The sequence below is a fragment of the Oncorhynchus gorbuscha genome, linkage group LG12 (genome assembly GCF_021184085.1).
Source record: "Oncorhynchus gorbuscha isolate QuinsamMale2020 ecotype Even-year linkage group LG12, OgorEven_v1.0, whole genome shotgun sequence".
NCBI classification, from domain to species: Eukaryota; Metazoa; Chordata; class Actinopteri; order Salmoniformes; family Salmonidae; genus Oncorhynchus; species Oncorhynchus gorbuscha.
In genome coordinates, this window is record NC_060184.1 from 40,195,504 (window position 1) to 40,219,213 (window position 23,710).

Genomic DNA, 23,710 nt, shown 5'->3' on the forward strand with positions numbered 1-23,710 from the left:
GCATGGATTCTATATTCTGTCCAGTGGAATATTTAATAGCAGACCAACCCTGGCCTTTTATTTATGAACCACGTGTAGCAGGACCATGGAGACATTCATTATCTCAACTGGTTACAAAGCCCCCGCCGTGTGTCCATTTGATTTAAGCGCATGGTTGTGGCTCTGTGGAGAAGGCGCATATCACTAGGTGACATTGTTAATGTGTAATATGTAAATGCCCAGTTCACACATTAGGCCTTTTACACAGTAGAGATGAGACGCTGGTGGCTTTACAAAGCCTGTTTAGACTCCGACTGTGTCAGATGAAATCCCTCTGTGATGAAACCTTTTGTTATAGAATTTAATCATACTTGATTGATCCCCGAGGAGAAATGCTCAACATTACAAACACGTCAACATGGAGATGAGTGGCGTTCTCAGAAGAGCCATGCCAACGGTCATGGTTTAGCGGTTGGTTACGGTGGTGGAGAGATCACGTGTGCGCAAGCGTGTGTGTGTGCGCAAGCGTGTGTGTGTGCGCAAGCGTGTGTGTGTGCGCAAGCATGTGTGTGTGCGCAAGCGTGTGTGTGTGTGTGCGTGTGTGTGCGTGTGGATGTTCTGTGGTTGAGCAATCAAGACTAATAGAGTAGTGATCCCAATCGAGGTGTGTGTGTGTGTGTGTGTGTGTGTGTGTGTGTGTGTGTGTGTGTGTGTGTGTGTGTGTGTGTGTGTGTGTGTGTGTGTGTGTGTGTGTGTGTGTGTGTGTGTGTGTGTGTGTGTGTGTGTGTGTGTGTGTGTGTGTGTGTGTGAGCGAGTCGAAGGTTGAGAGGCTTTCAATGGATCAAAAAGAACAGAGAAGACATTAAAGCTATCTGTCATTTAATTAACGAGCGCCTTGTCAAATCCCTGCCGTGACTATTAGTGAATCGAAAACATCAGACAAACACGACCTACAGTTGAAGGCGGAGGTTTACATACACCTTAGCCAAGTACATTTAAACTCAGTTTTTCACAATTCCTGACATGTAATCCTGGTAAAAAAGTCCCTGTTTTAGGTCACCACTTTATTTTAAGAATGTGAAATGTCAGAATAATACTAGAGAATAATTTATTTCAGCTTTTATTTCTTTCATCCCATTCCCAGTGGGTCAGAAGTTTACATACACTCAATTAGTATTTGGTAGCATTGCCTTTTTAAATTGTTTAACTTGGGTCAAATGTTTTGGGTAGCCTTCCACAAGCTTCCCACACTAAGTTGGATGAATTTTGGCCTGTTCCTTCTGACAGAACTGGTGTAACTGTCATGTTTGTTGGCCTCCTTGCTCGCACACGCTTTTTCAGTTCTGCCCACCCATTTTCCATGGGATTGAGGTCAGGGCTTCCTGACTGATGTCTTGATGTTGCTTCAATATAGCCACATAATGTTCCATCCTCATGATGCCATATATTTTGTGAAGTGCACCAGTCCCTCCTGCAGCAAAGCACCCCCACAACATGATGCTGCCATCCCCGTGCTTCACGGTTGGGATGGTGTTCTTCGGCTTGCAAGCATACCCCTTTTTCCTCCAAAAATAACGTTGGTCATTATGGCTAAACAGTTCTACTTTTGTTTCATCAGACCAGAGGATATTTTGCCCAAAAAGTCAATATATTTTTTTGTCCCCATGTGCAGTTGCAAAATGTAGTCTGGCTTTTTTATGGCATTTTTGGAGCAGTGGCTTCTTCCTTGCTGAGTGGCCTTTCAGGTCATATCGATATAGGACTTGTTTTACTGTGGATATAGTTACTTATGTACCTGTTTCTTCCAGCATCTTCACAAGGTACTTTGCTGCTGTTCTGGGATTGATTTGCACTTTTTGCACCAAAGTACGTTCATCTCTAGGAAACAGAACGCGTTTCCTTCCTGAGCGGTATGACGGCTGTGTGGTCCCATGGTGTTTATACTTGCGTACTATTGTTTGTACAGATGAACGTGGTACCTTCAGGCATTTAGAAATTGCTCCCAAGTTTGAACCAGACTTGTGGAGGGCTACAACAACAAAAAATCAGAGGTCTTTGCTGATTTTCCCATGATGTCAAGCAAAGAGGCACTGAGTTTGAAGGTAGGCGTTGAAATACAGCCACAGGTACACCTCCAATTGACTCAAATGATGTCAATCAGAAGCTTCTAAAGCCATGACATAATTTTCTAGAATTTTCCAAGCTGTTTAAAAGCACAATCAACTTAGTGTATGTAAACTTCTGATCCACTGGAATTGTGATACAGTGAATTATACGTGAAATAATCTGTCTGTAAACAATTGTTGGAAGAATGACTTGTGTCATGCACAAAGTAGATGTCCTAACCGACTTGCCGAAACTATAGTTTGTTAACAAGAAATTTGTGGAGTGGTTAAGAAAACAGTTTTAATGACTCCAACCTAGGTGTATGCAAACTTCCAACTTCAACTGTGTATGCTACATACTCGACCTGGTCTCAAATGCTATTCGAAAATAATTCAAATACTCTGTCAGTGCTTGATTGAACATGCCTGTTGCAGTGAAACCACTAGAATGATCTTGAAAGTATAAGCCCCACCCACTTGGCCTATCAGGCAGGCTAAAGCAAACACTTAAAGTGTTTGAAAGATTTCACATTGTATTTGATCCCAGGTCTGGTACCTGCTGTACAGTGTACAGAAAATGTCTCACTCCCACTACAGGTTACCAAGGTTATATAGTACATGACTGCTCTCTCTCTGCCTTTTGTGAATGGCTCATCAGGCCTGTGTCAATAGTGGCAGTTGTTATAAAACGTGATGAAACCTATATTATTCATCAGAGGAGTCTGGTAAGGGGAGGATGGCTCATAATAATGCCCAAAATGGAATAAATGGATCGGTATCGAACTCCATGTGTTTGATACAGTTCCATTTATTCCATTCCAAACATTACAATGAGCCCATCCTCTGATTTTAAAGTGGCCAACACAGTTGACATACACCTTCAAAACGTTTGTTTATTAGAACAATGTTTCAACCCTCAAGACTTGGTCAGGTCAACAGCCAGACATGGTGATTACCTGAGGTGACCTCCAGCCAGAGTAAGTTAAGGTCAGGGTGATAGCTCTCCTCTTCCCTATCTTCAGGCACCATGACTGATCCACACCTCTCTCTCCTTCAACATCCCCTATATCACTCGGGTGACTAGAGAGGACAGACACAGATCCATAGTTTTTACCCTGGAATGAGCTTTCTGTCCCCTCTTATATTATAGCCAATCTCTGTTGTGAGGAGGGCAGCGGAGGCAGGTTTTGATACATTGAGTGAACATGAGAGTAGACGCATGATAGGAACAGGGAGAAAGAGGCCTGGCAAGGTTATGTGTGTGGACCCATACTCTACCACTTTTGAATTAGGATTCCCCTCTTCCTACAGGAGAGCAGACCGCTGTCCAGGCCTATACATCACCACACACACACACACACACACACACACACACACACACACACACACACACACACACACACACACACACACACACACACACACACACACACACACACACACACACACACACACACACACACACACACACACACACACACACACACACACACACACACACACACACACACTTACTGGTACCCACCTGTACTGCTTGTCTTAATGTGCTGTGTGTGACTCACTCCACTCTATCCATCTGCCACTGCTCTTTCACAAAACAAAAAACAAAAAAGTAAAAGTGGTGCGTAGGTATTCACCCTCTTTGCTATGAAGCCCCTAAATAAGATCTGGTGCAACCGATTACCTTCAGAAGTCACACCATTTGTTAAATAAAGTCCACCTGTGTGCAATCTAAGTGTCACATGATCTGTCACATGATCTCACTGTTTATTCACCTGTTCTGAAAGGCCCCAGAGTCTGCAACACCACTAAGCAAGGGCGACCACCAAGCAAGCGGCACCATGACGAACAAGGAGCTCTCCAAACAGGTCAGGGAAAAAGTTGTGGAGAAGGACAGATCAGGGTTGGGTTATAAAAAAATGTCCGAAACTTTGAACATCCCACAGAGCACCAGAGAACATCCCACAGAACATCCCACAGAGCACCATTAAAAAATGGAAAGAATATGGCACCACAACAAACCTGCCAAGAGAGGGCCGCCCACCAAAACTCACGAACCAGGCAAGGAGGGCATTTATCAGAGAGGCAACAAAGAGACCAAAGATAACCCTGAAGGAGCTGCAAAGCTCTACAGCGGAGATTGGAGTATCTGTCCATAGGACCACTTTAAGCCATACACTCCACAGAGCTGGGCTTTATGGAAGAGTGGCCAGAAAAAAAGCAATTGCTTAAAGAAAATAATTATCAAAAACATTTGTTGTTTGCCAAAGTGCATGTGGGAGACTCCCCAAACATATGGAAGAAGGTACTCTGGTTAGATGAGACTAAAATTTTGCTTTTTGGCCATCAAGGAAAACAGTGCAAACTCAACACCTCTCATCACCCTGAGAAAACCATTCCCACAGTGGAGCATGGTGGTGGCAAGATCATGCTGTGGGTATGTTTTTCATTGGCAGGGACTGGGAAACTGGTCAGAATTGAAGGAATGATGGATGGCGCTAAATACAGGGAAATTCCTGAGTGAAACCTATTTGTCTTCAAAAGATTTGAGACCGGGACGGAGGTTCACCTTCCAGCAGGACAAGGACTCTTAGCATACTGCTAAAGCAACGCTCAAGTGGTTTAAGGGAAAACATTTACATTTATTGGAATGGCCTAGTCAAAGCCCAGACCTCAATCAAATTGAGTGTCTCTACAAAGTATTGACTTTGGGGGGGGGGGGGATAGTTATGCACGCTCAAGTTTTCTGTTCTTGTTTCACACAAAAAATATATCTTGCATCTTCAAAGTGGTATGTTGTATAAATCAAATGATACAAACCCTAAAAAAAATCACTTTTAATTCCAGGTTGTACGGCAACAAAATAGGAACAATGCCAAGGGGGGTGAATACTTTCGCAAACCACTATGTCCCTTTGTCACTCTGGCTAGTGTATTAACACTCTTTAACCACTAAAGCAGTCAATTAAATGGCTCTTTTTTTTCTTTATTTTTGCTCTGCCATTTAAAAGTCATGCCCCCCTCGTCCTTCTTTTTCTGAATAAATAAGTCTATATAGCACACTGCCGGTGTTATGCTCTTAGTTTCACAAACAGACCTGGAGTTATAACCAGTTTTAGAAGGGCAAGTCATTTTTTGGAACTGTTTTCCCCCATTATTGCCCCTCCTTCTCCCAACAGTAGGGCCTCCTTCCAACAGTAGGGCCTCCTCTGCTCCTTCACCCGAACCTTCTCCGCTGTGCAATCTGGTTTCCGAGCCGGTCACGGGTGCACCTCAGCCACACTCAAGGTACTAAACGATATCATAACCGCCATCGATAAAAGACAGTACTGTACAGCCATCTTCATCGACCTCGCCAAGGCTTTCGACTCTGTCAATCACCATATTCTTATCGGCAGACTCAACAGCCTCGGTTTTTCGGATGACTGCCTTGCCTGGTTCACCAATTACTTTGCAGACAGAGTTCAGTGTGTCAAATTGGAGGGCATGCTGTCCGGTCCTCTGGCAGTCTCTATGGGGGTGCCACAGGGTTCAATTCTCGGGCCGACTCTTTTCTCTGTATATATCAATGATGTTGCTCTTGCTGCGGGCGATTCCCTGATCCACCTCTACGCAGACGACACCATTCTATATACTTTCGGCCCGTCATTGGACACTGTGCTATCTAACCTCCAAACGAGCTTCAATGCCATACAGCACTCCTTCCGTGGCCTCCAACTGCTCTTAAACGCGAGTAAAACCAAATGCATGCTTTTCAACCGATCGCTGCCTGCACCCGCATGCCCGACTAGCATCACCACCCTGGATGGTTCCGACCTTGAATATGTGGACATCTATAAGTACCTAGGTGTCTGGCTAGACTGCAAACTCTCCTTCCAGACCCACATCAAACATCTCCAATCGAAAATCAAATCAAGAGTCGGCTTTCTATTCCGCAACAAAGCCTCCTTCACTCACGCTGCCAAGCTTACCCTAGTAAAACTGACTATCCTACCGATCCTCGACTTCGGCGATGTCATCTACAAAATGGCTTCCAACACTGGATGCAGTCTATCACAGTGCCATCCGTTTTGTCACTAAAGCACCTTATACCACCCACCACTGCGACTTGTATGCTCTAGTCGGCTGGCCCTCACTACATATTCGTCGCCAGACCCACTGGCTCCAGGTAATCTACAAGTCCATGCTAGGTAAAGCTCCGCCTTATCCCAGTTCACTGGTCACGATGGCAACACCCATCCGTAGCACGCGCTCCAGCAGGTGTATCTCACTGATCATCCCTAAAGCCAACACATCATTTGGCCGCCTTTCGTTCCAGTACTCTGCTGCCTGTGACTGGAACGAATTGCAAAAATCGCTGAAGTTGGAGACTTTTATCTCCCTCACCAACTTCAAACATCAGCTAACCGATCGCTGCAGCTGTACATAGTCTATAGGAAAATAGCCCACCCATTTTCACCTACCTCATTCCCATACTGTTTTTATACTGTTTATTTATTTATTTTTCTGCTCTTTTGCACACCAATATCTCTACCTGTACATGACCATCTGATCATTTATCACTCCAGTGTTAATCTGCAAAATTGTATTATTCGCCTACCTCCTCATGCCTTTTGCACACATTGTATATAGACTGCCCATTTTTTCTACTGTGTTATTGACTTGTTAATTGTTTATTCCATGTGTAACTCTGTGTTGTCTGTTCACACTGCTATGCTTGATCTTGGCCAGGTCGCAGTTGCAAATGAGAACTTGTTCTCAACTAGCCTACCTGGTTAAATAAAGGTGAAAAAAAATAAAATAATAATAAACCCAACAGTAGGGCCTCCTTCCAACAGTAGGGCCTCCTCTGCTCCTTCTCCCAACAGTAGGGCCTCCTTCCAACAGTAGGGCCTCCTCTGCTCCTTCTCCCAACAGTAGGGCCTCCTTCCAACAGTAGGGCCTCCTCTGCTCCTTCTCCCAACAGTAGGGCCTCCTTCCAACAGTAGGGCCTCCTCTGCTCCTTCTCCCAACAGTAGGGCCTCCTTCCAACAGTAGGGCCTCCTCTGCTCCTTCTTCCAACAGTTGAACATGCAGTACCCAGCTGATAACCACCCTGACAATTGCCTCTAAATTTAGCCTAAACTATACCGAAACGAATTTCACACACATAACAACAGATCAAATACATGAAGTAAAGTATGATGGGGAGAATGGGTGAGTTGATGATGAAGGGGAAGCGGATGATGCATAATTACGTAGTTACCAATTGTTAATGAAGAACAGGGTGGACCATTCTATTGTATCAATCCATTCTAATTAAAGGCATAGTCTTAAAATGGTATGATACCTATATCAGCTCACTGACTCAAAGCAGTGAGTAGTCTCCTCTGGCCTACTTGGAGAAAGCTACACTGTGAGAGCATGCGTAATTGTACATGCCTAATGGCTTTCAATATCTGGGAAAATATCCACATTGGGAAGCAGGTAAACAAGTGTCGGGGGAATGTGGTGATGAGGATTGTGGAACCTCTACATTCCCCTTACAAGGGGAGACATGTCACCATGGACAATTTCTTCACTTCACTGTCATTTGGTGAACAAGTTGCATGCAAAGAAAACAAGTCTGGCAGGCACCATGAACAAAGTGAGATGGGAGCTGCCTCCCTCTGAGCAAAATAAGGCACCTGCACTGCCTTTTCCACTCCACAACGGTGCTGAAGAATGACAAGACGATGGGAAAACAACAAAAAGACTACGGGAGACTATTATGCACTACAATCAAAGGTACACTACACAACCAAAAGTATGTGGACACCTGCTTGTCAAACATCCCATTCCAAAATCATGGGCATTAATATGGAGTTGGTCCACACTTCGCTCCTGTAACAGTTTCCACTTTTCTGGGAAGGCTTTCCACGAAATTTTGGACTTGCTTCCATTCAGCCACAAGAGCTCGGGCACTGACTTTATGTGGTTAGGCCTGGCTCGCAGTCTGCACTATAGTTAATCCGAAAGGTGTTCGATGGGGTTGAGGTCATAGCTCTGTGCAGTTATTCAATTCAAGTTCTTTCACACTGATCTCAACAAAAAATGTCTGTATGGACCTCGCTTTGTCATGGACCTCGCTTTGTCATGGACCTCGCTTTGTCATGGACCTCGCTTTGTCATGGACCTCGCTTTGTCATGGACCTCGCTTTGTCATGGTCCTCGCTTTGTCATGGTCCTCGCTTTGTCATGGTCCTCGCTTTGTCATGGTCCTCGCTTTGTCATGGACCTCGCTTTGTCATGTAGAAACGGTTGCCACAAGGTTGGAAGTACAGAATCGTCTAGAATGTCAGTGTGCTGTACCGTTAAGGTCTCCCTTACCTGGAACTAAGGGGCCTAGCCCGAACCATGAAAAACAGCCCCAGACCATTATTCCTCCTCCACCAAACTTTACAGTTGGCACTATGCATTGGGGCAGGTAGCGTTCTCCTGGCATCCGCCAAACCCAGATTCGTCCGTTGGACTGCCAGATAGTGAAGCACTCCAGAGAACGTGTTTCCACTGCTCCAGAGTCCAATGGCGATGAGCTCTACACCAATCCAGCCGACGCTTGGCTTGCGCATGGTGATCTTAGGCTTGTGTGCGGCTGCTCGGCCTTGGAAAACCCATTTCATGAAGCTCCAGACGAACAGTTATTGGGCTGACGTTGCTTCCAGTGACAGTTTGGAACTCAGTAGTGTTGCAACTGAGGACATAGGATTTTTACGTGCTTCGGCACTCTGCAGGCCCATTATGTGAGCTTGTGTGGCCTACCACTTCATGGCAGATTTGTTGTTGTTCCTAGACTTTCCACTTCACGATAACACCTACAGTTGACCGGGGCAGCTCTAGCAGGGCAGAAATTTGACAAACTGACTTGTTGGAAAGGTGGCATCCTATGACGGTGCAACGTCGAAAGTCACTGAACTCTTCAGTAAGGCCATTCTATTGCCAATATTTGTCTATGGTAATTGCATGGCCTTGTGCTCAATGTTATACACCTGTGTGCAATGAGTGTGGATGAAATAGCCGAATCCACTAATTTGAAGGGGTGTCCACATACTTTTGTATATACAGTGCATTTGGGAATATTCAGACCCCTTGACTTTTTCCACATTTTGTTACGTTACAGCCTTATTCTAAAATTGATGAAATATACATTTTTCCTCAATCTACACACAATTCCCCATAATGACAAAGCGAAAACAGAAATACCTTATTTATTTAAGTCTTCAGACCCTTTGCTATGAGACTCGAAATTGAGCTCAGGTGCATCCTGTTAGCATTGATCATCCTTGAGATGTTTATACAACTTGATTGGAGTCCACCTGTGGTAAATTCAATTGATTGGACATGATTTTGAAAGGCACACACCTGTCTAAGGTCCCACAGTTGACACTGCCAAGCCATGAGGTCGAAAGTATTGTCCGTATAGCTCAGAGACAGCATTGTGTCGAGGCACAGATCTGGGGAAGGGTACCAAAAAACTGTCTGCAGCATTGAAGGTCCCCAAGAACACAGTGGCCTCCATCATTCATACATGGAAGAAGTTTGGAATCACATACTGTAGACTCTTCCTAGAACTGGTTGCCCAGGCCAAATGGAGCAATCAGGAGAAAATGGCCTTGGTCAGGAAGGGGCCCAAGAATCTGATGGTCAATCTGACAGAGCTCCATAGTTCCTCTGTGGAGATGCTTGTCCTTCTGGAAGGTTCTCCCATGTCTGCAGCACTCGACGGTAGAGTGGCCAGACGGAAGCCACTCCCCAGTAAAATGCACTTGACAGCCCGCTTGGAGTTTGCCAAAAGGCACCTAAAGATTCTCAGACCATGAGAAACAAGATTCTGTGGTCTGATGAAACGAAGATTGAACACTTTGGCCTGAATGCCAAGCGTCACGCCTGGAGGAAACCTGGCACCATCCCTACGGTGAAGCATTGTTGTGGCAGTATTATGCTGTGGGGATGTTTTTCAGCGGCAGGGACTGGGAAACTATTCAGGATCGAAGAAAAGATGAATGGAGCAAAGTACAGATAGATCCTTGATGAAAATCTACTGCAAAATGCTCAGGACCTCAGTCTGCGGTGAAGGTTCACCTTCCAACAGGACAACGACCCTAACCTCACCGCCAAGACAATGCAGGAGTGGCTTCGGGACAAGTCTCTGAATGGCCTTGAGTGGCCCAGCCAGAGCCCGGACTTGTACCCGATCTAACATCTCTGGAGAGACCTGAAAATAGCTGTGCAGCAACGCTCCCCATCCAACCTGACAGAGCTTGAGAGGATCTACAGAGAAGAATGGGAGAAACTCTCCAAATACAGGTGTGCCAAGCTTGTAGCGTCATACCCAAGAAGACTCAACGCTGTAATTGCTGCCAAAGGTTCTTCAACAAAGTACTCAGTAAAGGGTCTGAATACTTATGTAAATGTGATATTAGTTTGTTTTATTTTATGTAGAGTACCAGTCAAAAGTTTGGACACCTACTCATTTTTCTTTAGTAAAAAAATATTTTCTACGTTGTATAATAATTAGTGAAGACATCAAAACTATGAAATAAAACATGGAATCATGTCGTAGCCAAAAAAGGTGTTAATTATATCAAAATATATTTTACATTTGAGGTTCTTTAATTGATGACGGCTTTGCACACTCTTGGCATTCTCTCAACCACCTGGATTGCTTTTCCAACAGTCTTGAAGGAGTTCCCACATATGCTGAGCACTTTTTGACTGCTTTTCCTTTCCTCTGCGGTCCAACTCATCCCAAACCATCTCATTTGGGTTGAGGTCAGGTTGTTGTGGAGGCCAGGTCATCTGATGAAACACTCCATCACTCTCCTTGGCCAAATAGCCCTGACACACCCTGAAGGTGTGGTTTGCGTCATTGTGCTGTTGAAAAACAAATGATAGGCCCACTAAGCACAAACCAGATGGGATGGCGTATCACTGCAGAATGCTGTGGTAGCCATGCTGGTTGAATGTGCCTTGAATTCTTAATACATTTCTGACAGTATCACCAGAAAAGCACCATCACACCTCCTCCTCCATGCTTCAGTGTGGGAACCACGCATGCGGAGATCATCCATTCACCTACTCTGTGTCTCACAAAGTCATGGCAGTTGGAACCTATAAATCTTACATTTGGACTCATCAGAACAAGGACTGATTTCCACTGGTCTAATGTCCATTGCTTGTGTTTCTTGGCCTAAGCAAGACTTCTTATTATTGGTGTCATTTAGTAGTGGTTTCTTTGGAGCAGTTTGACCATGAAAGCCTGATTCACGCAGTCTCCTCTGAACAGTTTTTAAAAACCTTTTTATTTATCTAGGCAAGTCAGTTAAGAACAAATTCTTAGTTTCAATGACGGCCTAGGAACAGTGGCCTTGTTCAGGGGCAGAACGACAGATTTTCACCTTGTCATCTCGGGGGTTCGATCTTGCAACCTTTCGGTTACTAGACCAACACTTTTACCAGTAGGCTACCTGCCACCCCAGTTGATATTGAGATGTGTCTGTTACTTGAACTCTGAAGCATTTATTTGGGCTGCAATTTTTGAGACTGGTAACTCGCATGAACTTATCCTCTGCAGTAGAGTTTTAACTCTGGGTCTTCCTTTCCTGGGCGGTCCTCATGAGAGCCCGTTTCATCATAGCGCTTGATGGTTTTGCGACTGCACTTGAAGAACCTTTAAAAGTTATTGACATTTGAGGTGTACTTGCCATAATATTGACTTTTACCAAATAGGGCTATCTTCTGTATACCACCCCTACCTTGTCACACCACAACTGATGGGCTCAAAAGCATTAAGAAGGAAAGAAATTCCACAAATTAACTTTTAACAAGACACACCTTTAACAACATTCGCACAATATCAGCACGAGCTGAAAATGTACTATTTTTGACTGCTGTCACATCGACACGTATACTCATTATAATGCTATTTAGTGCTGCGTTTCAGTATTCATCAAGGCCACGGTGCTTATAATGATGTTTCGACTACTGATATTTTCATGATTTGCCTGCGCGTCTTTCGACTGTGCCTCTTGTTGGTTGGGGTATTTTTTAAATGTATTTTGTCATTATAAAAATGAGCTGTTACCGTGTTCCAACAAACATGCTTTCTGTTTCATAGTTGTGGCAAAGGCATTCCCCGAAGAAAAAAAAAAAAACTGATTGAACACTTGAATTTTGGCGTTTTTTTTGGTGTGTTTTTACATATAGCCGACATTAACATAAACTAGTGTGTTATTTGAAATAAAATAAAAATCTTATTATAATGTTACCCAAGGCCTTTGTAAACACGACCAAATAATTGTTGTTGCGATAGCATATATTAAATATGAATTAAACTGTTAGGATGTTGCAGTCAGAATGACTGCTCATTAGCTTAAAGGGGGTTGGGGGGTCCATTGAGGCCCAGCGGTTCTAGTGTTGAAGTGGGAGATGGTGGCTGGCTGTGTTATTGCCAGGGAAGTGATCTACAGCAGACACATTTCCACCATATTGATTAAACCTATGGTTTCTGTCCCTTTCTCTCCATCTCTCTTTGCTCTTTCTCATTTACTGTCTGTCTGTCACTGTACTCCCCTCTCGCTCCCTCTGTTTCGCTTACTGTCACGCATGCATTGACGCACGTGGTTTCGCCCACACACACACACACACACTGTCTGTCTGGCATTTCCAAAGGCCTTTTTCCAAGTACGACAGCTGAAATTCTACCAGTCTCAGCCTTTCATACAGCCCAGAGTACAATATTTTTCTCTCCTCCACTCTCGCTACCTTTCTTGTCCTCCATTCATCCTTTTTTAAATTGTATTATTATTATTATTTTTTACATGTCAATTGCCCCTCTGTTGTACATTTTCCTAGCAAGAGAGGCTGACCGTGGTATGTGTGTGTGCTTGTGTGTGTGCGTACGTGCAGTAGGGCTGGCACAATTACTGTGTAAACGTGTAACCGACGGTTATGGATGAAGACCATAACCGTCGGTTACACGTAAAAAAAAATAACAATAATTGTTTTGTAGAACGAACAGCTGACTGAAGACGGGACACGGCCGGTCATTCGCGAGGTCGAGTCAGTTCCTGCGGTAGCATGGACTCTTTACAACGTGATGAAACTACACACAAGGTGTTGTAGCAAACAAATCGTTGGTTGCCTAGGCAGCGCCTTCATCCCTCCCTGCTGAAGCAGTGCACGGAAATGGAATGAGTAGAACAGGCTTGGAACCTTAACCCTGGCGATTCGAGGACGTCGTTCGGTGAATCTTTTTCCGCTCTTGGCTACGTCACATGCAGTCTAGTGGACGAAAGAAGAGCGTGTCCATTCGAACAGCTAGAGCGGTGGTTGAGTTCATTCTTGGCAGACCAATAACCGCCATCCACAATTCCATGACCGTCACAGCCCTAATCGTGAGGGCTCGCGCGTCCGTGTGTGGCGCCGGCGGAGTAGCAGTTGCGTTCAAAGAGTGAAAGTTCTAGGGAACGTCCACCTGGGGGAGAGCCCTGTGCTCAGGTGTGTGTGTGTGTGTGTGTGTGTGTGTGTGTGTGTGTGTGTGTGTGTGTGTGTGTGTGTGTGTGTGTGTTGCGTGTGTGTGTGTTGCGTGTGTGTGTTGCGTGTGTGTGTGTTGCGTGCGTGCGTGCAACTGCATTTTGGTCTCCAGTACTAAAGCCTAGTATTTGAGGGAGCTCCTCCATACGATAATAACGTTGCTTAGTCAAAGGCAGGTCTCAGTGTTTCATCTCTAAGGCAGAAAACAGCTAAATGGAGCTCTTTGTTGTTGAGGGGTCAGGGCATCTTACTGCCTGGGGCATCGCTATGGTAATAACACACACACACACACACACACACACACACACACACACACACACACACACACACACACACACACACACACACACACACACACACACACACACACACACAGTATATCCATGGTAATGACGGCACTGGAACTCGCCTGAGTATGCAAACACTTATCTGGAAAGGCCACTCAGGGTTACATCTCTCATTCCTCTTCCTACCTTTTTTGCTCTCTCTCGCTTCCTGTCTTTCTCTTTCTCTCTCGCTCTCGTTCTCTACCTCCTCCCACTCCTTATCCCTTCCTTTGACCTTCTCCCTTTCTCCTCCCTGACTCTCTCTCTCTCTGTCAACCTCTCTGACTATTTTTTTCTTTCTTCTTCTCCTTCTCTCATCTCTCCCCTCCTTCCTCTTCTCTGTCTGTGCAGTAAAGCTTTGACTGTGACAGATGAGTCTCTCTTGGCGTACCTTTTTAGATAATGAAGTCACTGGACACTTCTAGTCCTTGCATTTTTGTGTTAAAGCTGTGGCACACACACACACACCCACCCACTTGAAGCCTGGTTGTGCTTATGAAGCTACTGACCACAGCGTTCTGCTATGTGCTACCCCATTTGTTTTGATGTTGTTGGTTTAGAGCGAGAACACACACACACACACACACACACACACACACACACACACACACACACACACACACACACACACACACACACACACACACACACACACACACACACACACACACACACACACACACACACACACTCCCTTTGATTGGTCTGTGGAAATGTGTTCCTCTCTCTCACTAAAAACAGAAGGCAGGAGAAAGAACCTACAGTAGCTGGTGTCCACAGGGCCTCTCCACATCCTAGTGTCTTGGTATTTTGATTTGTTGTTCTGTTGAAACTGTGTTTTAATTAACACACAGCAGCTGGAGTGGGAATCATCCACTGCCCGTGGTTCTCATCCTCTTTATCCCTCTCTAAATCCCCAAATGTCTCTTCTAACCCCTGCAATCCTTCCCTCTCTCTCTCCGGGCTTTTTTCCACCTGTCCCCTCCTTCCTGTCAGATCATCTCTTTATTTATTTCTCTCTCTCTCTCTCTCTCTCTCTCTCTCTCTCTCTCTCTCTCTCTCTCTCTCTCTCTCTCTCTCTCTCTCTCTCTCTTTCACCCACCTCTTTATTGTGAGCTGAGTGATTTGGCCTTTCCTTGCTCTCCTTATCAGCACAGATGATCAGGAATTCTCTAGCAGTGCGACTCTGTCCGTCTGTGTGTCATTGACTAATGTCACACCCCATCACGATGCCATCATTGTGTCACTGTAATAATGCATTAACTATCATATGGGTCACCACACATCGCCTTTCCTCCGAACATGGAAATAACAGGACAGAACAGATAGGGGCTCTGACCCAAATGGCACCCTGTTCCCTATGTATTGCATGGGCCCTTGTCCAAAGAAGTGCAGTGCATAGGGAATAGGGTGCCATTTTGGGATGCATTCAAGGAATGGGCTGGGGATGAATGGGATGAGCTCTAAACTGTAGACAAGGCACCAATATATCTTTCTGCTCACCGTTTTTCAGATATGGCCATCGATTAGCCAGGAAGTCGGCACAAAGAAGTAGGTTTTCACGGTCTATATCAGACCCTCATGTGAATAGAGTTTTATTGTAGACCTGTGAAAAGGTCACTTCTGGTGACTTAAAAAAGGATATTCTACTCCAAAATGCATGAAAATAAAAGTATGCTTTGCTGCTCCTCTCTCTCTCTCTCTTCGCCCTGCTCTTGCTTGAACCCAGGGGTGTCAAACTCATTTCGGAGGGTCGCACTTAATGTATAATACGCTGAACAAGAATATAAACACAACATGTTGGCTCCATGTTTCATGAACTGAAATAAAAGATCACAGAAATGTTCCATACGCACAAAAAGCACATTTCTCTCAAATGATGTGCAAAATTTGTTTACATCCCTGTTAGTGAGCATTTCTCCTTAGCCAAGATGACCCATCCACCTGACAGGTTGGCATATCAAGAAGCTGATTTAAGCGGCATGATCATTACAGAGGTGCACCTTGTGCTGGGGACAATAAAGGGCCACTCTAAAATGTGCAGTTTTGTGACACAACACAATGCTACAGATGTCTCAAGTTTTGAGGGAGCGTGATATTGGCGTTCTGACTGCAGGAATGTCCACCAGAGCTGTTGCCAGAGAATTGAATGTTAATTTCTCTACCATAAGCTGCCTCAAACGTTGTTTTAGAGAATTTGGCAGTATGTCAAACCGGTTTCACAACCGCAGACCATGTGTATGGCATCATGTGGGCGAGCGGTTTGCTGATGTGAACAGAGTGCCCCATGGTGCTGGTGGGGTTATGGTATGGGCAGGCATAAGCTACGGACAACGAACACAATGGCATTTTATCAACGGCAATATGAATGCACAAGATACCGTGACAAGATCCTGAGGCCCATTGTCGTGCCACCTGCATCACCTCATGTTTCAGCATGATAATGCACGGCCCCATGTCGGAAGGATCCGAACATAATTCCTGTGCAGCTGAACATGTCCCAGTTCTTCCATGGCCTGCATCATCACCAACTGAGCATGTTTGGGATGCTCTGGATCAAATTGTTCCAGTTCCCACCAATACCCAGCAGCCATTGAAGAGGAATGGGACAACATTTCACAGGCCACAAACAGCCTAATCAACTCTTATGCAAAGGAGATGTCGTGCTGCCTCAGGCAAATGGTGGTCACATCAGATACGGACTGGTTTTCTGATCCACACCGTAACCTTTTTCTAAGGTGTCTGTGACCAGCAGATGCATATTTGTATTCCCAGTTGTGAAATCAATAGATTAGGGCTTAATGAATTAAATTAACTGATTTTCCTTATATGACCTGTAACTCAGTAAAATCATTGAAATTGTTGGATGTTGTTTTTACATTTTTGTTCAGAATACAGTATTTCCTTCCCCTCCAAAATATCCATCGCTTTTGGTATTTTTGACGCTCCCTGACTGTCTAGCTTCATTTCGATGACTGTTATCAAGCTGGACAGCGTGAAGAGACTATACATTTAGGTTCATTAATATTTCTACAGTTTAGATTTGGTTTGAGTCATTTCAATGTCGATTGAGATCATTTTCCCAGCGGGCGACGCTGCTAAATGACTATAGGGGAAACACTGCGGCTGGTCATCACTGTGGCAGGTCTCCATTCATCTCTGCTAATGGCCACTGGAGATGTAGGCTCTTCTCTTCTTTCCTCTCCTCTCCTCCATCTGTCCATACTGCCATCGATCTCTGTTTTTCAACTCCGTAGCGCCAGCCTCCCCTCTGCTGTGTTGTCTTGTATGTATTTTTCTTCTGGCACATCAATTACGTTTCTTCCATCACCTGGCCTTTAGAGGGATTGTTAAATATAACTCACCAGCCTGCAGTCCTGTGTGACCTGGAAGAGAGAGTGTGTATGTGGGGGGGGGGGGTGTTGTTATCAGCCATCCAGTCAACATCTTTCATCAGTAGATCTTTCTTTGTGTGTAACCAAAACCAAGCTCTCGAACGAAGACAAATGAAGACTGATCATTTTGTGTGTGTGTGTGTGTGTGCAGCCCTGGGCTCATTTCAATATGAACAGTCTCTGACATTATTTAGACCTGTTTGAAAACCTCTCTGTTGTTCTGGAGAAACTGTCAGCACATTCACCACCGTGTCTTATTTCTGAACGTTTGTGTATGTGCACGATTGCCTATTTCCTTCAGAAGGCCTCACGTCCAGTAATGTCTTGTCTTTTTCAAAGATATCGGACTGACCATTTCTAAATCCGATATCTACTCTCTCCACCCGGGAGAGAGACACTGCTGTCCAAATCAAACACGCTTCAAAGAGGGCTATCCAGAAATCCCCTATCTGCAATTGATTGAATCCTTCAGTTAGTAGCTTGCTGCCTAATAGTGAAAGGCCCATGCAGTGTAGTGTAATGACAGTAATTACACTGAGCGTCGGGTGGAGAAGAGTTGGGTTTGTTGTGACTGGGTCTGTGCTGCTGTTGCCTGTCTGGCCTGATCTCTCTGTGGTCGATGGCAGTAACACACTGCCACACATTGGAAATGGAGCCTCTTCTCAGGGGAGGGATCTATAGACCAACTGTGTTTGTGCCTATATGATGTCTCATCGTGCTGAGACTGTAAACATCCCACCCCAGTACTGCAGTATCACACACTCGCATGCCTCTCTCTTTCTGTCTCGCCCACATCATGTCCATCTGCTGTGCTTCGTCTTTCCGCACGTCTATCCACGGCTCTGAATTGCCATATGGCTTTGCTAACTCTACTCAAACACACCACACACACACACACACACACACACACACACACACACACACACACACACACACACACACACACACACACACACACACACACACACACACACACACACACACACACACACATACAGTCCTCTGATTCTTAGTGACAGACTCTGCAGTTGGGCAGGGTGGTCTGTCTTACATCTGTACCTTAGGGAGAACTTGTATTTCAACTAATCACACTCCTGCCACTCACCTCTCACTCCAGTTGTCTCCACATACACACCACTCTCCTCTCTCTCTCTCTCTCTCTCTCTCTCTCTCTCTCTCTCTCTCTCTCTCTCTCAAATGCACACAGGCTACCCGGGGTGCAATTACGATTGTGTCACATCAGCAATGTGAGAGAATAGCTCTTCCGACCCGACGGAGTCAGATACACCCAACAGACTGGTTTCTACTTGTCCTGACTCTGTTTGAAGTCACCACACGACTTGCAGTCAGTCAGTGAGTTCATGGGTGACCCCCCCCCCCCCCCCCCAAAAGGTCACTTTTGGAGGATTTGAGGGGCCATGCCAAAACTTTTCAACTTCCAGAGGCGGAAGTGGTGCTGTTGAGCCTCCTTCACGACTACTCATGTGAGTGGACCATTTGAAGTCCTTAATGACTTGGACACCCAGAGGAATGGAATAGCATTGGCTTGCATCCTTGGTTGAAAACCTAAGACACTCTCAAGGCAGTCATTTTGTAATAAAAATGACTTATTTAAATAAAAAGCTTTTATTTAGCTAGACTTACCAAGGAAGTGTTTTAGCAAACAGTCATCTGTAGCTGTATTGAATTATCATTGCTTAGTATACAGAGTTTGTGTGTGTGTTACTAGTTTGTTCTGGTCTAGAGGTCGACCGATTTATGATTTTTCAACGCCGATACCGATTTATTGAAGGGCCAAAAAAGCCGATACCGATTAATCGGCCAATTTTTTTTGTGTTTTTTTTTGTAATAATGACAATTACAACAATACTGAATGAACACTTATTTTAACTTAATATAATACATCAATAAAATCAATTTAGCCTCAAATAATAATGAAACATGTTCAATTTGGTTTAAATAATGCAAAAACAAAGTGTTGGAGAAGAAAGTAAAAGTGCAACATGTGCTATGTAAGAAAGCTAATGTTTCAGTTCCTTGCTCAGAACATGAGAACATATGAAAGCTGGTGGTTCCTTTTAACATGAGTCTTCAATATTCCCATGTAAGAAGTTTTAGGTTGTAGTTATTATAGGAATTATAGAACTATTTCCCTCTATACCATTTGAATTTCATTAACCTTTGACTATTGGATGTTCTTATAGGCACTTTAGTATTGCCAGTGTAACAGTGTAGCTCCCATCCCTCTCCTCGCTCCTCCCTGGGCTTGAACCAGGAACACAATGACAACAGCCACCCTCGAAGCAGCGTTACCCATGCAGAGCAAGGGGAACAACTACTAGAAGGCTCAGAGTGAGTGACGTTTGAAACACTATTAGCGTGCGCTAACTAGCTAGCCATTTCACTTCGGTTACACCAGCCTCATCTCGGGAGTTGATAGGCTTGAGGTCATAAACAGCGCAATGCTTGACGCACAACGAAGAGCTGCTGGCAGAACGCACAAGTGCTGTTTGAATGAATGGTTAAGTGCCTGCTTCTGCCTACCACCGCTCATTCAGATACTTAGATACTTGTATGCTCAGTCAGATTGTATGCAGCGCAGGACACGCTAGATAAAATCTTGTAATATCATCAACCATGTGTAGTTAACTAGTGATTATGATTTATTGTTTTTTATAAGATAAGTTTAATGCTAGCAAGCAACTTACTGTGGCGTACTGCATTCGCGTAACAGGCAGTCTCCTGTAACGAGAGAGAGGCAGGTCATTATTGCGTTGGACTAGTTAACAGTAAGGTTGCAAGATTGAATCCCCCGAGCTGACAAGGTGAAAATCTGTCGTTCTGCCCCTGAACAAGGCAGTTAACCCACCGTTCCAAGGCCGTCATTGAAAATAAGAATGTGTTCTTAACTGACTTGCCTAGTTAAATAAAGATATACAAATTGGCGCCCAAAAATACCTGATTGTTTTGAAAACTTGAAATCGGCCCTAGTTAATCGGCCATTCCGATTAATCGGTCAACCTCCATTCCGGTCCACAGGTCTCTGTAGCTTTCAACACCCTAGGACGGCAGACAGAAACCTCCAATGTCTCTTTCATTATCTTCTCCCCACATCAGATGTGACAAACACAGCTCTGTTGCTCCAGTCATGCTGTCATGGAGCTACACACACACACACACACACACACACACACACACACACACACACACACACACACACACACACACACACACACACACACACACACACACACACACACACACACACACACACACACACACACACACACACACACACACACACACACACACACACACACACACACACACCACCGGTGTTGAGATCGAGATCGAGTGTGATGCCACAGTGACGTTTAGCGGAGACCTAATTGGAGTACCAAGAGACAACCAACACTCAAGTCTTGGGTTGGGGCTTTTTGCTATCAACCTGGGTTCACTGGTTCACCAAATGCCTGGTGACTTGACACACGTCTTTTCTCATACATATCCTACATATACCTGTTGTATACAGATATATGTTGTGTGTATATAGGGATATTAGTCTATTATTAGTCTATGACTATTAGTCAAATGGGGTGTGGTTTGGAACTGACAGAGGATCTAAGTACCATTACTCAGCCACACCAGTGTGCAGTTGGAATAACTGCTTGTGTGTGTGAGATAATATGTAATGCTTGTGTTGACATTGTGAAAGAGCTAACTGCAGGGGAGCTGTACAAAATAGTGTTTCTGCAATCTGCGTTGTGTTTGTACAGAATGTGTCTGTGTGTTTGGACATAGAGGAGGACAGTGAAGTGGATGGATGGTCACAGCAGACTTCTAATGCAGTGGTCCCCCACTGGCCCTGTTTACACCACACCCACTTCAAGCCTTCTTCCCTGAGAGGTGTGAAAGAGAAAAAAAAAATACTTCTCTCCGTCTCCGTGATTCTCGTGGAATCTCCATGACAATGTGGCTGCATTTGAGAGAGAGAAAATATTTATATATTTAACTGTTCTTATCAAGGTCCAAAAAGGCACATAATTCTTTTGGTGAGGAGTCCAATACACCCCTCAGTGACGCCTTTTACTACACAAGCCAGATACCCTTTTGATTTATGATCTCCTATGAAGTGACATAGCAGTTTATGGTACAGAATAGTGTTTTACTAACCTCACCAATGTCATTCCAGCCTACAGCAGCCCTGCCCTTTCAATCACACTCTGTCGTTCTAAAAGAGGAAACTAGTCATGTAATTAATTGGTATACTATTGAGTTAGCTCACTATTATAGTCGTTACATAGATTGGTACAGTTGAAGTCGAAGTTTACATACACTTAGGAAGGAGTCATTAAAACTTGTTTTTCAACCACTCCACAAGTTTCTTTTTAACAAACAATAGTTTCGGCAAGTCTGTTAGGACATCTACTTTGTGAATGACACAAGTAATTTTCCCAACAATTATTTACATACAGTGAATTATAAGTGCAATAATCTGTATCACAAGTCCAGTGGGTCAGAAGTTTACATACACTAAGTTGACTGTGCCTTTAAACAGCTTGGAAAATTCCAGAAAATGATGTCATGGATTTGGAAGCTTCTGATAGGCTAATTGACATCATTTGAGTCAATTGGATGTGTACCTGTGGATGTACTTTAACGCATACCTTCAAACTCAATGCCTCTTTGCTTTACTTCATGGGAAAATCAAAAGGAATCAGCCAAGACCTCAGAAAACAATTGTGGACCTCCACAAGTCTGGTTCATCCTTAGGAGCAATTTCCAAATGCCTGAAGGTACCACGTTCATCTGTACAAACAATAGTACGCAGGTATAAACACCATGGGACCACACAGCCGTCATACCGCTCAGGAAGGAGACGCATTCTGTCTCCTAGAGATGAACGTACTATGTATGTGTATATATTGAAGCAACATCTCAAGACATCAGTCAGGAAGTTAAAGCTTGGTCGCAAATGGGTCTTCCAAATGGACAATGACCCCAAGCATACTTCCAAAGTTGTGGAGAAATGGCTTAAGGACGGGCCTCCCGGGTGTCGCAGTGGTCTAAGGCACTGCATCGCAAGGCGAGCTGAGCCTGGGTTCAAGCCCAGGCTCTGTCGCAGCCGGCCGCGACCGGGATGTCCATGGGGCGACACGCAATTGGCCTAGCGTCGTCCGGGTTAGGGAGGGTTGGCCGGTAGGGATATTCTTGTCTCATCGCGCACTAGTGACTCCTGTGGTGGGTCGGGCGCAGTGCACGTTGACCAGGTCGCTAGGTGTACAGTGTTTCCTCCGACACATTGGTGCGGCTGGCTTCCGGGTTGGATGTGCGCTGTGTTAAGAAGCAGTATGGCTTGGTTGGGTTGTGTTTCAGAGGACGCATGGCTCTCAACCTTCGTCTCTCCCGAGCCCGTATGGGAGTTGTAGCGATGAGACAGAAAAGTTGTGGGCAGAACTGAAAAAGCATGTGTGAGCAAGGAGGCCAACAAATCCTGACTCGGTTACACCAGCTCTGTAAGGAGGAATGGGCCAAAATTCACCCAACTTATTGTGGTAAGCTTGTGGAAGGCTACCTGAAGCGTTTGACCCAAGTTAAACAATTTAAAGGCAATGCTACCAAATACTATTTGAGTGTATGTAAACTTCTGACCCACTGGGAATGTGATGAAGGAAATAACAGCTGAAATAAATCATTCTTCCTACTATTATCCTGACATTTCACATTCTTAAAATAAAGTCGTGATCCTAACTGAGTGGTAGACAGGGAATTTTTACTAGGATTAAATGTCAGGAATTGTGAAAAACTGAGTTTAAATGTGTTTGGCTAAAGTGTATGTAAACTTCCTACTTCAACTGTATATAAGTAGTAGTGTGGTTATTAAGACACAAGACAATTCAGTGATGACCTCAGTGGTGGAAAAAGTACCCAATTTGTCAAACTACTATTTATTTATTTTTTATTTAACTAGGCATACTTGAGTAGAAGTAAATATACCTTTTAATAGAAAAGGACTCACTCAAGTGAACGTCCTAAAGTAAGAGTAAGTATAAAACTAAATGTAATAGCTAAAATCTTAAGAATATAAAGTAAAAGTATAAATCATTTCACATTCATACTAAGACTGCACAATTTTCTAGTTTTTTGTAATTTAAGGATAGCCACACTTCAACAGTTTTACTATCATTTAAAAATGAAGCATTTATGCTTAGTAAGTCCACCAGATCAGAAGCTGTACTGATGACCAGAGATGTTCTCTTGATAAGTGTGTGAATTGGACAATATTCCTGCCCTGCTAAGCATTCGTAATGTAACGAGTACTTTTGGGTGTCAGGGAAAACGTATGGGAGTAA

The 23,710-nt window shown here is 44.3% G+C and overlaps 1 protein-coding gene across 5 annotated transcripts in view; it reads left to right on the plus strand.

The window, feature by feature from the left end:
• Positions 1 to 23,710, plus strand: part of LOC123991008 (kelch-like protein 29) — a 351,069-nt gene that overhangs the window by 82,580 nt on the left and 244,779 nt on the right. The window lies entirely within an intron of this gene.